The sequence below is a fragment of the Carettochelys insculpta genome, chromosome 4, assembly GCF_033958435.1.
Source record: "Carettochelys insculpta isolate YL-2023 chromosome 4, ASM3395843v1, whole genome shotgun sequence".
Taxonomy (NCBI): domain Eukaryota; kingdom Metazoa; phylum Chordata; order Testudines; family Carettochelyidae; genus Carettochelys; species Carettochelys insculpta.
Window position 1 is genome coordinate 85,782,506 of NC_134140.1, and position 13,138 is coordinate 85,795,643.

At 42.7% G+C, this 13,138-nt stretch overlaps 1 protein-coding gene across 3 annotated transcripts in view; it reads left to right on the forward strand.

Moving 5' to 3' along the window:
* The window catches only part of TTC29 (tetratricopeptide repeat domain 29), a 598,163-nt gene that overhangs the window by 105,717 nt on the left and 479,308 nt on the right, over positions 1 to 13,138 (forward strand). The gene's annotated exons all lie outside the window — the stretch shown is intronic.

Genomic DNA, 13,138 nt, shown 5'->3' on the forward strand with positions numbered 1-13,138 from the left:
CCAGAATCTATGCCTTTTGCATTCAGAGTGACTCACTCTCTCCAGAGCACACCTTGCATGCTTCCTATGCCTATTCATGACTTCAATTACAGGAACAAACTAGTGTCACGTACATGATCAAAACATACACACATTTCAACTAAAGCAATGATGCACAGTATGAACTATGCATCGCTGACATGATCATTAATGTAAATGAGCCTAGCCAGAGCTGGCTTTTCCCCTAGCGAAGGAGTGGAGAGTTCCAACCTCTAGGGTTGACATCAGGAAATACTTTTCTGTCGTCTGAATGTAATCTGATTCTTTGCCAAGTAACTACACAGAGTAGCAAAGTCCCCAAAGACTTCTCTTGGCCCCTCATGTTGTTTTTTGTCAATGATGACTTAGGAAAAGTATTAGTTCAAAGAAGACAACAGACGTGGGTGGCACTATTCATACACTTTAAGTTTAGGCACCCTGCTGAATCAGGACCAGAAAGCAAAAAGTGCAAGGGGCAAGATTTTGCAATAAACAAAGTGACAACAATAATTAAAACATTTTGGTTTTTTGCAGCCTTTGTTCTCAGCCTTTTCTATTCTCATGCTCCCCCACACACTTTCATCTCCTGTTGCCCTCCCACTTATCCTTTTCAAACTAGTCCAGGTCTGAGCTTTGCGTGCTGGCAAGTCATGCACTAACCTAATAGGTTCCTTATTTCCAAGACTGTATTGGACATTGAGAAGAGGTGAATCATTGATCCCCTCACCTGCATTAGCATGTTATTTGCCAGATGTTTCCCTTTGTTCATAATTTTTCAAAGTAGTGTTTGGGTTGGGCAGTGAGTTGTGTAACTAGTGAAATGAAAACTATATCGGTAAAGTAGGTCTGAAAAGGGGTCTCCTATCAGCTGTAAAAAAAGAGATACCAGGCTGAAGCATTTCTCTCTGATAAGTGGCTAATTGGGACAGAGCAGGGCAGTTTTCTTTCTCTTTCTCAAACCAGGCCAGGGCAGGGCTTCAGAGCCACAACCATCAACAATTTCAGAGCTTTCCATTGTATTTTTTAATTCTTTGGTTTTTATTAGGTTCCTGCTAATTTTTTTGGAACTGTTGCTTCCACAAACCTGATGTATTGGTTGAACTGCTGTTTTTATCTTTTTTTTTGTTTGTTTTTCCTAAGTAACATTTTCCCTTGCTTTGTTTTATAAACAGTTCTTAAACCTCCTAGCTTGTGTCTTTTGGCAGGACCTCATGTGTGAACTGTGATGCTCATCACACTGACAGAAATTCCCCAGACTGTCCTCCACAAAAACAGCAGCTGATTTTTAACGGAGAAAAACAAGTCTATTACTGAAGCTGAAACAACAAGGACTTCACACTTTGCATTGTTTGTGCAAATTCATTTTGCTTTTGGCTATGAACCACTGGTTTGAATATTTTGGAATTATGATAAATTTTATCCATACAAGACCCTGCCTTATTCCCAGTAAAATCAGTGGCAAAGGTCTTCCTGTTGGGAAAGATTCAGGCTGTTTATATCTTAGGAGACTTAGAAATATGGATGACAGCCTGGTCTATGCCCAGCTTTTCTCCCCCTCCCCCAATAAAATTGCCAGGTAAATGGATTTTGATATCTTTTCAGTCCCCTCTGCCTTTTTTTTTTTAAGTTCAGCAGCTATAAAGTGACATTCTAGATAACCCGGAGCCCCTAAACCATATTCTCCTATGTGAGAGCCCACTCCTTCAGTACACTGAGGCTATGTCTACACTACGAAATAAGATTGATTTTAAGTCGTTTAGCCTGATTTTAGCAAATGTAAATTCCATTAGCTCAATCTGTGGTGCACTGAAATTGACATAATATCAATATCATAATATTGTAGTCACCTGACGGGTGTAGCATTCAGTTTGAATTTAAAATTCCGAATGAAGGATAGTGAGGAAGTGCCATGTCTTTAAATTGAATTCATTAGCCTCCAGAGATATCCTGTATATACCCCACAGTTCTCCGCTCTGGCCTCTTCCATTCCCATTGGTCTCAGGTGTGGAGGACTTAGGCAGCAGGAAGCCCATTTCAATTCAGCACCTGGAAGCCTGTGGCTGTAGGGTCATGACAGGCTGAAAACTCTTTCATCTTTTTCTTTGCTATTAGCGTTGCTGTGGGGTCTATGGTTCTGTGTCTACCTCTGCCAGCTGCCGTTTTTCCTGCACTGCCTGGCGCCAGTCGCTGCCCTACCTGCACCATGTGGCAGCTAGGCTGCAGCTGTGGGTAGGGAGAAACTTCATTTAAGTCATTTACATGTTGTTCTGTCCCCCACATCTGCTTCCTTCCCTCCGTGGGAGGCCTCACACATTCTGGAACTTTCCCTCACCCGCATCACATGGGTGGGGATTGTGCTTGGATGGGAAACTTCTTTTCAGTTGCTTACACTTTGTCCTGACCCCCACATCCCCTCTCTTCCCTCCCCCTGGCGGTGCCACACAATCTGGAACTTTCCCATGCCCAGCTGCATCATGTGGCTTGACCCCAAACCAATAAAAGGATGTGCTGCGCAAGCTGCCCGGCATCTTGCACATGGTGAGGGTCCTGGAGCCAGGCAGGGGAAGTCTCCCCCTGTGGCTTGGATATTGGGGGTCTATCTGCTATTTGGGTGTCTTTTATCTGCCCAGTGGAAGTCCTTCTCAGTGGTCATGATTTTCAGGGTCTGGCTATAGTTGGGGGTCTTTTGGTCATGGGTGGGGGGGAAGTCTCCCTTGGCGGACACAATTTTTGGGTAACAGAAGAAAATACTTTTTCACAAGAGAATAATAAAAAAGCAGAATCCAAAAATAATTAGCAGATGTTGGTTGCTTCATAGCCTATAGGGAACAAGCTGGAGGTCTGACTCAAACTCCTAACTGAATGGAATAGCACAGACTCTCTCTCTCAAAATGACAAAAAACAGAACAAAGACAATCAGAGACATCCAGTGTGAGAAGAGTATGGAGACTAAATTGTTCTCTTAACAGTGAAGGTAGAAATCATGGGTATTAGGAGAGTATTGGAAAGAGGGAAAGCCTCTTGTCATTAGATATTCAGCTCAAGGCAGTTTGGGTAAATTATGGATAAGCATAAAAAATGCCATGAGATACTCAGCTGAGTATCATTACACTTTTCAGGATTCATTCTGTTGAGCTCTCTGCATGCCTGAAAGAAAGCTGCGCGGCTCCCTCCAGATCCCCCTCCCCTCATTGGACTCCTTTTATAACCTTTTTGAGGAGGCAGGAATTAGCTCCAGAAAATAAATGCTGTACCCCAACCAATAGGTTGGGTCTGTCTGTGATGCAGGCAGACACTCACAGCTGGCCCATGCAAGGGCGGATGGGGTGGAGGCTAAGGGGCTGTTAAATTGCAGCCTGAGCTCTGAGATCCTTGCAAGGGCTAGGACCAGGTTCCAGTGTGAACATCTACACCATAATTAGACAGCCTATGAATATGAGTCAGCTGTAGTAATTTATCTGGCCAGAGACAAAACCTCACTACAAAGGACAGTTCAGGAGCCTCTGTGAGGAGTCTTCTCATCTCTAGTATTTCTCATATACATGTAGTGTGTGGTCAGGTGCAGGGCTGCTCCCAGCAGGTCAGGCTGCTGTGCCAGATATGGACTGGCTACAAAGCTTCCTCCATGGAGAGAGACACAAGGGCTGTGACCACACTAGCCCCTCCTTTTGGAAGGGCTATGGTGATATGGCACTTCAGAATATGTATGATCAACCCACCATGTACCAATGTCCCCTCCATATGCAATGCCACTGACATTTGGAGTCACCAACCTTTTTGGGACAGGCTTTCCTATTTTTGTCATTAAGGATGAGTCTGAATTGCATGTTAACTGAATGAACAGCAACTGTGATGCTCAGACTTCTCAGCATAGTAATGTCTTCATCAAATTATCAGGTTTTAAAGGGATAAATCCTGTTGATTTTATAACAATTCAAGATAAAACATTAGCTTGTTGTCCTTTGCTCTACATGGTTTCTAACTGTAATCCTTCCATTTTGTGGTTTGTTATACTAGTAATAATAAGAATATAATAAAACTGTATGAACCCTGTTCTCAGATTGATAGACATTAATCCTACAGTCATGCCAAGAAAAATATTTCACATGCACTGCACTGAACAAGAACTCTTCCTGTGAAGGAAGAAGGAAGTCATTTACCGGATGGTGCTGTTTACTTTGTAAGTCTCTCTTTGACTTTTGCTTATTTTCTCTTGACCTCCTGAGCTCATCCCATATACTTTTAGCATGGAGAAATAAATATAAAGGATCTGAAAGCCTATCAAAAAGTATTTAGTATATCCAGCTGAATCCCTGTCTGAGTTTCATCTTATATTGCTGTTTATTAACCCAATAAAACTGCTGATTTAGCCTGACGAATTTCATCCTTAAATATTGTGTGAACAATATGAATTGGTCCCTGTTGTGTATAGATGGCTATGTTGATGGAGAAATTGCCATATACTTTTACCCATAACAGTTTTTATGTGAAACTTTTCCATTTCAAGACACCAGCTGACACTGATGAATGTGATTCTATGCATTAATCAAGTTGTAACTGGCAAACAGAAATAAATTACCAAGCATGAGCACAGAAAGAAGAAGATCATGAGATGGTTGATCTGGTCTTTACTAATAAAAGAGGCTAGGACAGTAGTATCACAGCGAGTAACTCACAAAGAGAAATGGATGTAGGAGTTTCCATTCTGTTTGCTCACTTCAAAGATTTAAAACAATAATCTCTCTTTTGCTCCTATCCCAAAATAAACCGGAGGCTTCTGGTGCTTGAAATCCAAGATACTTTGTAATGTATCTATGGTCATGAATACACAAATGAACCAGTCACCAGCAAGACCTTAGGCACCAGACGCACGAGCTTATACAACTTCAGCTAAATGTGTCTGCGCCCTTTGCTGAAAGCAGAAGAATCCTCTTTGTTGGTAATTTGGGGTGAATCATACAGTTGTCCTGATAACAGGAGATAGTTGAACTTAACTGTCATCTTTGATTAATGTCTTCTAGCTCTCTTTATCTACCAAAATTGACCTCTCTCTACAGGCTTCCTCCTCCGCATGTCAGGAAGGGCAAAAGCCAATTTCTTGGGCCTTGAACCTTGACTTAAGGGAAGGTATTGGGAACACAGGGCTGAAATGGAGTATGAAAGTCTGGGAACAATTATTTCTAGTTGGTCAATACACCAAAAAAGAGAAGAAAACAAGTTAATTTGTGGAACAGCATATCTATTAAGAAACCTACAATAGTTTTATTTCTGTCCCACCCCCAACCCACAGAAAAGCTAAATTAAAAAAATGCAAAGAGAAAAATTGTTCTGTTTAAAAATTAAAACTACAAAAATCAACCAAAGAGGAAAAAAGTCTCAAACTTCTACACTAGCAAGTTCTTTTGGAAAATCAGGCCCTTTTTCGAATGAACTTGTGGAGCATCCACACACAAAATATGTTCTTTTGATCTGAAACCAAAGGGATGTGGCTCTTCTTCTGGAAGCCCTCTTCCAGTCCCCGGTCAGGAAGAGCACCTCCTTTGGAAAGCTTCCTTTGAAGAAAAAAAAATAGAAGTGTGTGTAGATGCTCCACAGACCGTTTCTTTGAAAGAGCAGTCCTCATGGCACAGGATTTTTCAGTTCCTGGCCCGTTCTTTCTAAAGAGCGGGAGGTGTGTGGATGCTCTCTCTTGAAAGAGGGCATTGATCTTTCAATCTGCTTTTTTGTGTGTGGACATACTCTTTCGCAAGGAGTTTTTTCAGAAGAGATCTTCCAGAAGAACTTCTTTCGAAAGATCGCTGTAGTGTAGACGCAGCCATACAGTTTATCCTTTTTCTATATGTGATATAATCTTATTTAAGATAAGATGATTTGTCACTTAGAAAGGAGGCATTCCAAGGTGGGTAAAGTTTTATTTATTTTAAGGGGAGCATTAACCAAGTGTATGTCTGTGGGCTAGTGTGAGCAAATAGTTCAGCCCTCAGAGTTCAGGACAGCACAGGGAGAAATTCTGCTTCCAGGAAGAATTCTACTGCAGTGCACAGCATGCACATGTGAAATATGACAGCCTTCCAAAGGGCCCAGAACATCCACTGTTGCCCCTACATGTACAGGTTTCACCATGGTCCCCTCTTTTGCTTTTGGGGTAGCTTTCATGCCAAAAGATATTGGGAAGAAGTATTTTCTGCACTCTTCTGAGCCTAGGGTCTACAACTGTGGCTGGTACTTGTGCAGACTATAGAAGGTAAGGAAGATTGCGTGTACTCTTCTTTCCCCCTCACACCCATACGAGCGCCAGCCACAATCTGGCTTTGTGGCTATTGTCAGGCACTGTTTTACCATCATTTAAAAGACAAAATAAGTAAAGCTCAATTGTTCTGCTTTTAAAAGGAGTACTATATTGGGGTGGCAAGTATCAGAGAGGTAGCTAAGTTAGTCTGTACCTTCAAAAACAACAAGAAGTTCTGTGGCACCTTATAGACTAACAGACATTTTGGCGCATAAGATTTTGTGGGCACAGACCTGCTTCGTCAGCTGCATGAGTGGGGTGGGCGGGGAAAGGGCTTCAGAGGAGAGTTTAAAGAGGGAGACTCAGTCAAGGGGAAGGCCAGAGTTGACAAGGTCTGTTCAGTCAAGGAGAATGTGGCCCATTATCGGCAGTTAATGTGGAGTCGTGAACATCATGAAAGGAGAAATCAAGGCAGTCCAGTCAGGGAGGATATGGCCCATTATCAGTAGCTAATGTGGCGGTATGAACATCAAGAGTGGAGAAACTGCTTTCGTAATTAGCCAGCTACTCCCACTCTCTGTTCAATCCTTGGTTGATGGAGTCAAATTTGCAAATGAATTGCAGCTCTGAAATTTCTCTTTGGAGTTTATTTTTGAATTTTTTGTTGTTGTTGTAGGACTGCTACTTTTAAATCTGTTACTGAGTGTCCAGGGAGATTGAAGTGTTCTACAGGTTTTTGTATGTTACCATTCCTGATGTCTCATTGATGTCCATTTATTCTTCTATGTAGAGATTGTCCAGTTTGGCCCATGTAAATTGCAGTGGGGCATTGCTAACACATATTATATTAGTAGATGTGCAGGTGAAAAAGCCACTGATGGTGTGGTTGATGTTAAGTCCTGTGATGATATTGCTGGTGTAGGTACGTGAGCAGAGTTGACGTCAAGGTTTGTTGCGGGAATTGGTTCCAGGTTTAGAGTTATTGTGGTGTGTTCTATAGTTGCTGGTGAAATTTTTTTTAAGGTTGGCAGGCTGTCTGTAGGTGAGGACAGGCCTGCCTCCCAAGATCTGTGAGAGTGAAGGATCAGAGTCCAGGATGGGTTGTAGATCACTGATGGTGCTCTTGAGAGGTCATTGAGTCCAGTCCCCTGCCCTCACTGCATGACCTACCACCCTTCCTGGCAGTTTTTATTTTTAATCTGTTTGCCCCAGATCCTTAAATGACCTTCTCAGGGACTGAGCTCACAACCGTGGGTTTAGCAGGACGATGCTCAAACCACTGAGCTATCGTTGTCTAGGGAGGTTGTAAAATCTCTGTCATTGGAGATTTTTAGAAGCATGTTAGACAAACATTTGAGCTGGATGCTCTAAATGGTGTTTGGTCTGGCTATGAGTGCAGGGGACTGGACTTGTTGACCTCTCGAGATTACTTCTAGTTCTATGATTGAGAAACCATTTTGACCCCCATTTAAGTACCCAGACCAAAAGTAGGACAGCAGTTTATAGTGCTTCCTATTGTGTACTTCGTCACCTGGAACCTGACCATCTTCTGCAGTAAAAACAAGAACAATGATCTGGAACATTCTTTGGCTCTGTTGCCACTTAGGAAAGAACCAAGTGGCAGTGATAGACTAGATGGAGGTGGGCTTTGTGTCATTGACTTCCTATCGCTGGCCAGTACAGCAGGATGGGCAGAGGGTTGTATAAGCTGTATCTACAAAAGGGGAGCTCCAGGGATGTGATGCTTCCTATAGCTCCAGCAGGAGCAGTACTACTCTACACCATGCCCCAAAGAAGATGGTGCCTATTGGGTATGAATGAGCCCTTATATCTCATCCCCACACATTATACAGCATACACATCCATACTAGTAATAAAATTAGATGCTAATGCAGAGAGACAGTTATGGAAAAATTCCACCAAATGAAAACACTACCTCTCTTATGAGGTTAAAAACACTGAGACCCTCATCTGATTTATCTGGGATGCTCATCTCATAAAGATTTGAACTGCTGCAATAGATAGTTAATTTGCAAGATATTAGTCTATGTAATTGTACTTGTGATGCACAAACTATACTGTTCAGCCAAGTTATTTTTTTAAATGATTCTGTTTACTTTATTGCTCACTTATTTCCTGTCTGTGTAATTTTCAAGAGAAATGTTCTGAAATATGGAATGTTAACCACCAGATGTTAAGCTAATTCAAAAAGTCATGCTGTGATGTCACATTAGTTACTAACACGAAAAAAAATGTTCCTTCTGAAAGAGGGAATGTGTGTGGCATCTTTGTGCGTAAAGAAGAAAAGAGACAGCATGAGCAAATGTCCTGATAAATGAAAGCTGATTTGTTGAACAATCTAGGATTTCACAGTAATATCTGTCATTTACTAAACAAAAACACTGTTTTCAGGTTTTGAGCATGAGGCAAGGGATCACAAGACCACAATCTTTTGTGCATAGCTGTTTGGAGAGTCCACTGTGACTTCTAGCTCTCAGTGTGCATTTATGATTGATAGGCCATCCTGGATCATCTCTATCGCTGGTGATTCAGGGAGGGGATAAATGGAAGGAATGCTTGAGAAATAAATGTCCTTTGGTTGTACATCACGTCCTGTGGCCAGTTGTAATTTAAACAAATCCTTGCGTATATGTTTCCTTTCAGCTGTGGCCTCAGTGCAGGCTGTGTTTATACCTCAGGTGCTTCCTGTGAACTTTGTGAAACTACTGGGTCATATCCTCAGAGGGTGTAAACAGTCGTTGCTCCATTGGCTCTGGCAAATGACATTCTCTTTCATCTCCCATTGCAATCAGGAGAATGGAAGAAGTTGTACTTCTAGTCCATTCTACTTCAGATCTCACTTTTAAGCAATCAGGTGCAATCTCCCTGCTGCAGCCTATGGGTCAAATTAAGACATGACATGAGACTGCTGAAACTCCACTGGACAGTCATCTATGTCATGAAACCACCAAAGAAAGAATACAATAGAACACTAAAACAACAACAATTAGAAACAAAGAACTAGTCTATCCCAAAATGCTATTAATGTAACTACAAGTCTGTAGCCCCATAATGCATCAAAGGGCAAACCTGTAAAAGAGTTTCACCTTAGTGCTACTACAGATAACCTCATGACAAATCTTAATCCTTTATCCTCACTAAGAATCCGGGCCTTACTGTGATTGGAAGGCACAGTGCTGTGCTGGGGAGCAGGATGTGGGTGCACTCTCCTGGGGTGAGCTCCAGAAGGCACTGAACCTGTTTCGGAGATGTTAGAGTAGGCAATGGTGCTAGAACTGAAGAGTCCTTGGACTCTCTGAGCACAAGAACTACCATAGTATGCAGCCCTGCATGGGTATAAAATGGAGGAAAGCCACTTTTAATCTCTTTCCCACTGGCAAATCTTTCAGGGCAGATGCCTTTCTTACAGCTGATTGAAAAATGGAGTTAATCCATAGGAAAAAAATTGACTTTACCTTTGGTTTTCAGTTTTTCAATGCTTCCTGTATCTTCCCCCTCAAACTCAAAATTTTCCATGGAAAGCATTTTGCCAACATTTTTGTTTGGTCAAAAATCCAATTTTCCATTGAAAAAAACAGTTTTGATGGAAAATTTTCAACCTGCCTTTGTTGGGTATGACGTATAAGGTGAGAGCTGAGCATACCAATTAAGATGGTTTACTCAAACAGGCAACATTCAAATCTTTTGTGGAAAATGTGTGTAATTTTAGGTAGTGTTCTATTGTAAGTAACAGAGGACCCTCGGGATACATATGTGCTTTTATCCTGCTTGAATGCATATGAAATCAAAGGAGCCTGAAAGAGAACAACCTACAGGGAATGAAATAATGGCAAAGATAAGGTCCTATGATAGGTATGCTAAGAGTCCGTCCATGAGGGCAACCATTAACTGGCAGTAATACCAACTGCCTGGCTCCAGCTAGTCTGGTTAAATTATTCTCAGAATAATCCAGGTTCAAGGGGTATATTAAAATCTGGAAGATACTGGTCTTAAGATGATGTAGGGGGCTTGGGTGTCATCATAGAGACAGATGACATCCAGATTGACAAAGCGACCCATTCAAAGAAGTGGGACTTGTTTGGCTGATGGGCATTTACGAATGCTTGCAAGGAAACCGTAAGATGTAGGTATGCTCACAGGACAGTTTGTTGTTTTAAAACCTTTGCTTAGTATGCCATTTGCCTTTGGATAAAAGGATAAACAATGCTTTGTCTGGAAGAAGCTGTTTTTTGAATCACTAATCAGCCACTGTCACTGGCTTCTAGAGAAAAAAGACGTACAGGTACCAGACTCAGTTGAGCCAGTCAGATTAGGATGAGTGGAAACAAGGAGAACTGCCACTAGAAGACCCCATCTGGGTGCTTGGACTGCAGGGTTCCATCCAGAGCAAGGGACAGGCCTGTCACCTGAAGGGTTTTAAAATAAGGGAACAGTGAATTACTACAAGTTGCACCTCTCCCATCTGGCACCCTCGGGACCTGTTCTGTCCTGAGGGAATTTGCTGGATGAGGGGAGAACCCCTGCCTTGCTCCCTTTCTCCAACCCTAGCAGCCCCCTTACCTACAGCGGGCCTCTGCTGAGCAGATGCTGCTGGCCCCAACCCTGCACAGCTGCGGTTACAACGTCAGACAGGGAACTGGCAGAAGTCCTGGTCAGGGTGCCACTTTCAGCCCTAGGCAGGCTTCCAGCTCCACCCTGGCCAGGAAGCTTGCACAAGCCCCCACTGGGCCACTGGCTGCAGCCCCAGGCAGAGAGCTGGTCAGCCAGCTCTGGCCCTGGGCGGGGAGCTGGCATGTGAAGTTGACACCAGAGACACAAAGCCCTTGGCCTCCCTGGATAGAGCTGCCAGCCGCCTTGTCACTGGGCTCCCGCATGCTCTTCTTACAGTAGCTTCTCAGCCAGGGCCCTCTGATCCAGTAACATCCGTGGCCCTGCTGGATGGCAGAATTCTGGTTGCTGGATGGCAGAATTCTGGTTTTGAGAGGTGCAACCTATATTAGCAGATAACACATTCCAGTACAAACTTAAAGGGAAATACTCATTGATTGAATTGATTGATGAACCTTTTTATGGATATCCAAATATGTAGAACCAAGAATATGGCCCACAAAGAAGTTGGCAGGATTTGGCATTTTTCTGTAGAGTGGGTTTTTGTATTATTCATTTATCTCGTAGTGTAAGTCTGGGAAGGCCCTGGCCAGGGTAACTTTCCTACAGGTAGGTTGATCATATAGAATTGTTACTTTCATCCTCCTCTCTTTAATGAGATGCTGTAGTTAGGTGACATATCATCCCAGGGTGGGAAGTGGCTTTTTCTCTCTCCACACAGCTGCTTCAGCCAGTACCTGCGTTAGGTCTCAGGCTATGACTGACAGGGGAATCTGAGGTAATTGCAAAGGCACTTGCTGGTTGCCACCACTTGAAGAGAGAGGCTTTAGAAGACCAACAGAGCTTAGGTAGCAATAAGGTGTTAGAGGTCAGCATCCTTCAGGGCTTGGACATTTTGAATCATGAGTTTGCTGAAGTCAGTTGGTTAAAGGATCTGTATGGTAGTGCTAAGGGATCACAGAGGCAAATCACAATTCAGGGATTGTTAAGCCCATTTGGCATGTTTGTTTGTCTTGTCTCTCTGTCATCAAAATGTTTGAAAAAGGTTGAAATCTTAAAGGGAAATCAAAAAGGAAGTTCAGTGAAGATGTTTGAAGTGTTGCACCTTCCCCCACCTTTTTTTGTCCAGCTCTCAGATGTGGTATATGTTCTCATGCCCAGCACTGCTTCATGGTTTTTTTCTGACTTCTCCCAATGTTGTTCAAATTAGCCAGTGACCCCAAGGCCTTTAGTTTCTCTTTGTGCCCACTGGTGGTCAGGACCTTTTGCTCTGACAAAGACCTGCCTGGCCTGACCCAGCTTTAGGGTGTTTCCAGCATGGGCTGCACAAACAAAAGCTAACTCTGCTTCAGCTTCAGTGCAAGAAGATAAACACACATACACAGACGCTAAAAGCAATGAAAGTCAGGCAAATTCTTTCCAGGGTTTTCAGTTCAATCACTACAGCCTTACTTGACCAGACAGCCTAGAGGAAAAAGTCAGGAGTTGAAGGAAGAGGCCTGGCTGTCTTTTATGCAGAGAACTCTGACTTCTTCATCCTTTTCAATGCAACATAACGTCAACTAAGGTTGTGTTGCCTAAGGCAGCTAGGCAGCACGGGGATTTAAATGTAACCTCAGCATACCAAAAAAGGAAGTCCCTTAATTCATTCAATATTTTATTAGAAATCTCTTAATGCTGGTCTTATTCCTGAAGGTAAACATCTCAGAGGCTTTTCAAAGACCGTATTTCATTATTTAATAATCTGTTTTCAGTAACACAACTCCCAAGGTTGAAGCTTGTAACTACGTCCACAGGCTGGAAATATCAGCAGTCCAGGAATTGTTAAATAATTAAGTTGTTGGTGCCTGAAAGTGTTAGGGCTCAAATCACTCATATTTTTATTATTCCAAACTGCTAGGGAAGAAAAGTGCTGTGAAAAGCTTAGATCATTCACTAACTCTTGTTAGGGAAAATAAGATTTTGCTGACAAGGAAATAGTTTCAAAGTGATGCTTATGGTTGAATCTTTATCAGTGGACGCAGTCCTAGCCCATCTCTCAGTGCTGCATGGAATAGGCGTCACTCCTTCTTTTCCACTATCTCTATTCACCCCGAATCTGTAATACTCTTTTATGGCTTTCTCTTTGTATTGGGGAGCTCCCTTAAAGTGGTCATGGGAACAGACACTGGTTGCAGAAGCTGTGGCAGTCATGAGACTATACTGCAACTCTGCTGCTGTATTGTGTGTGGTGGTGGTATGGGGGGAGACAGAGTATGAAGG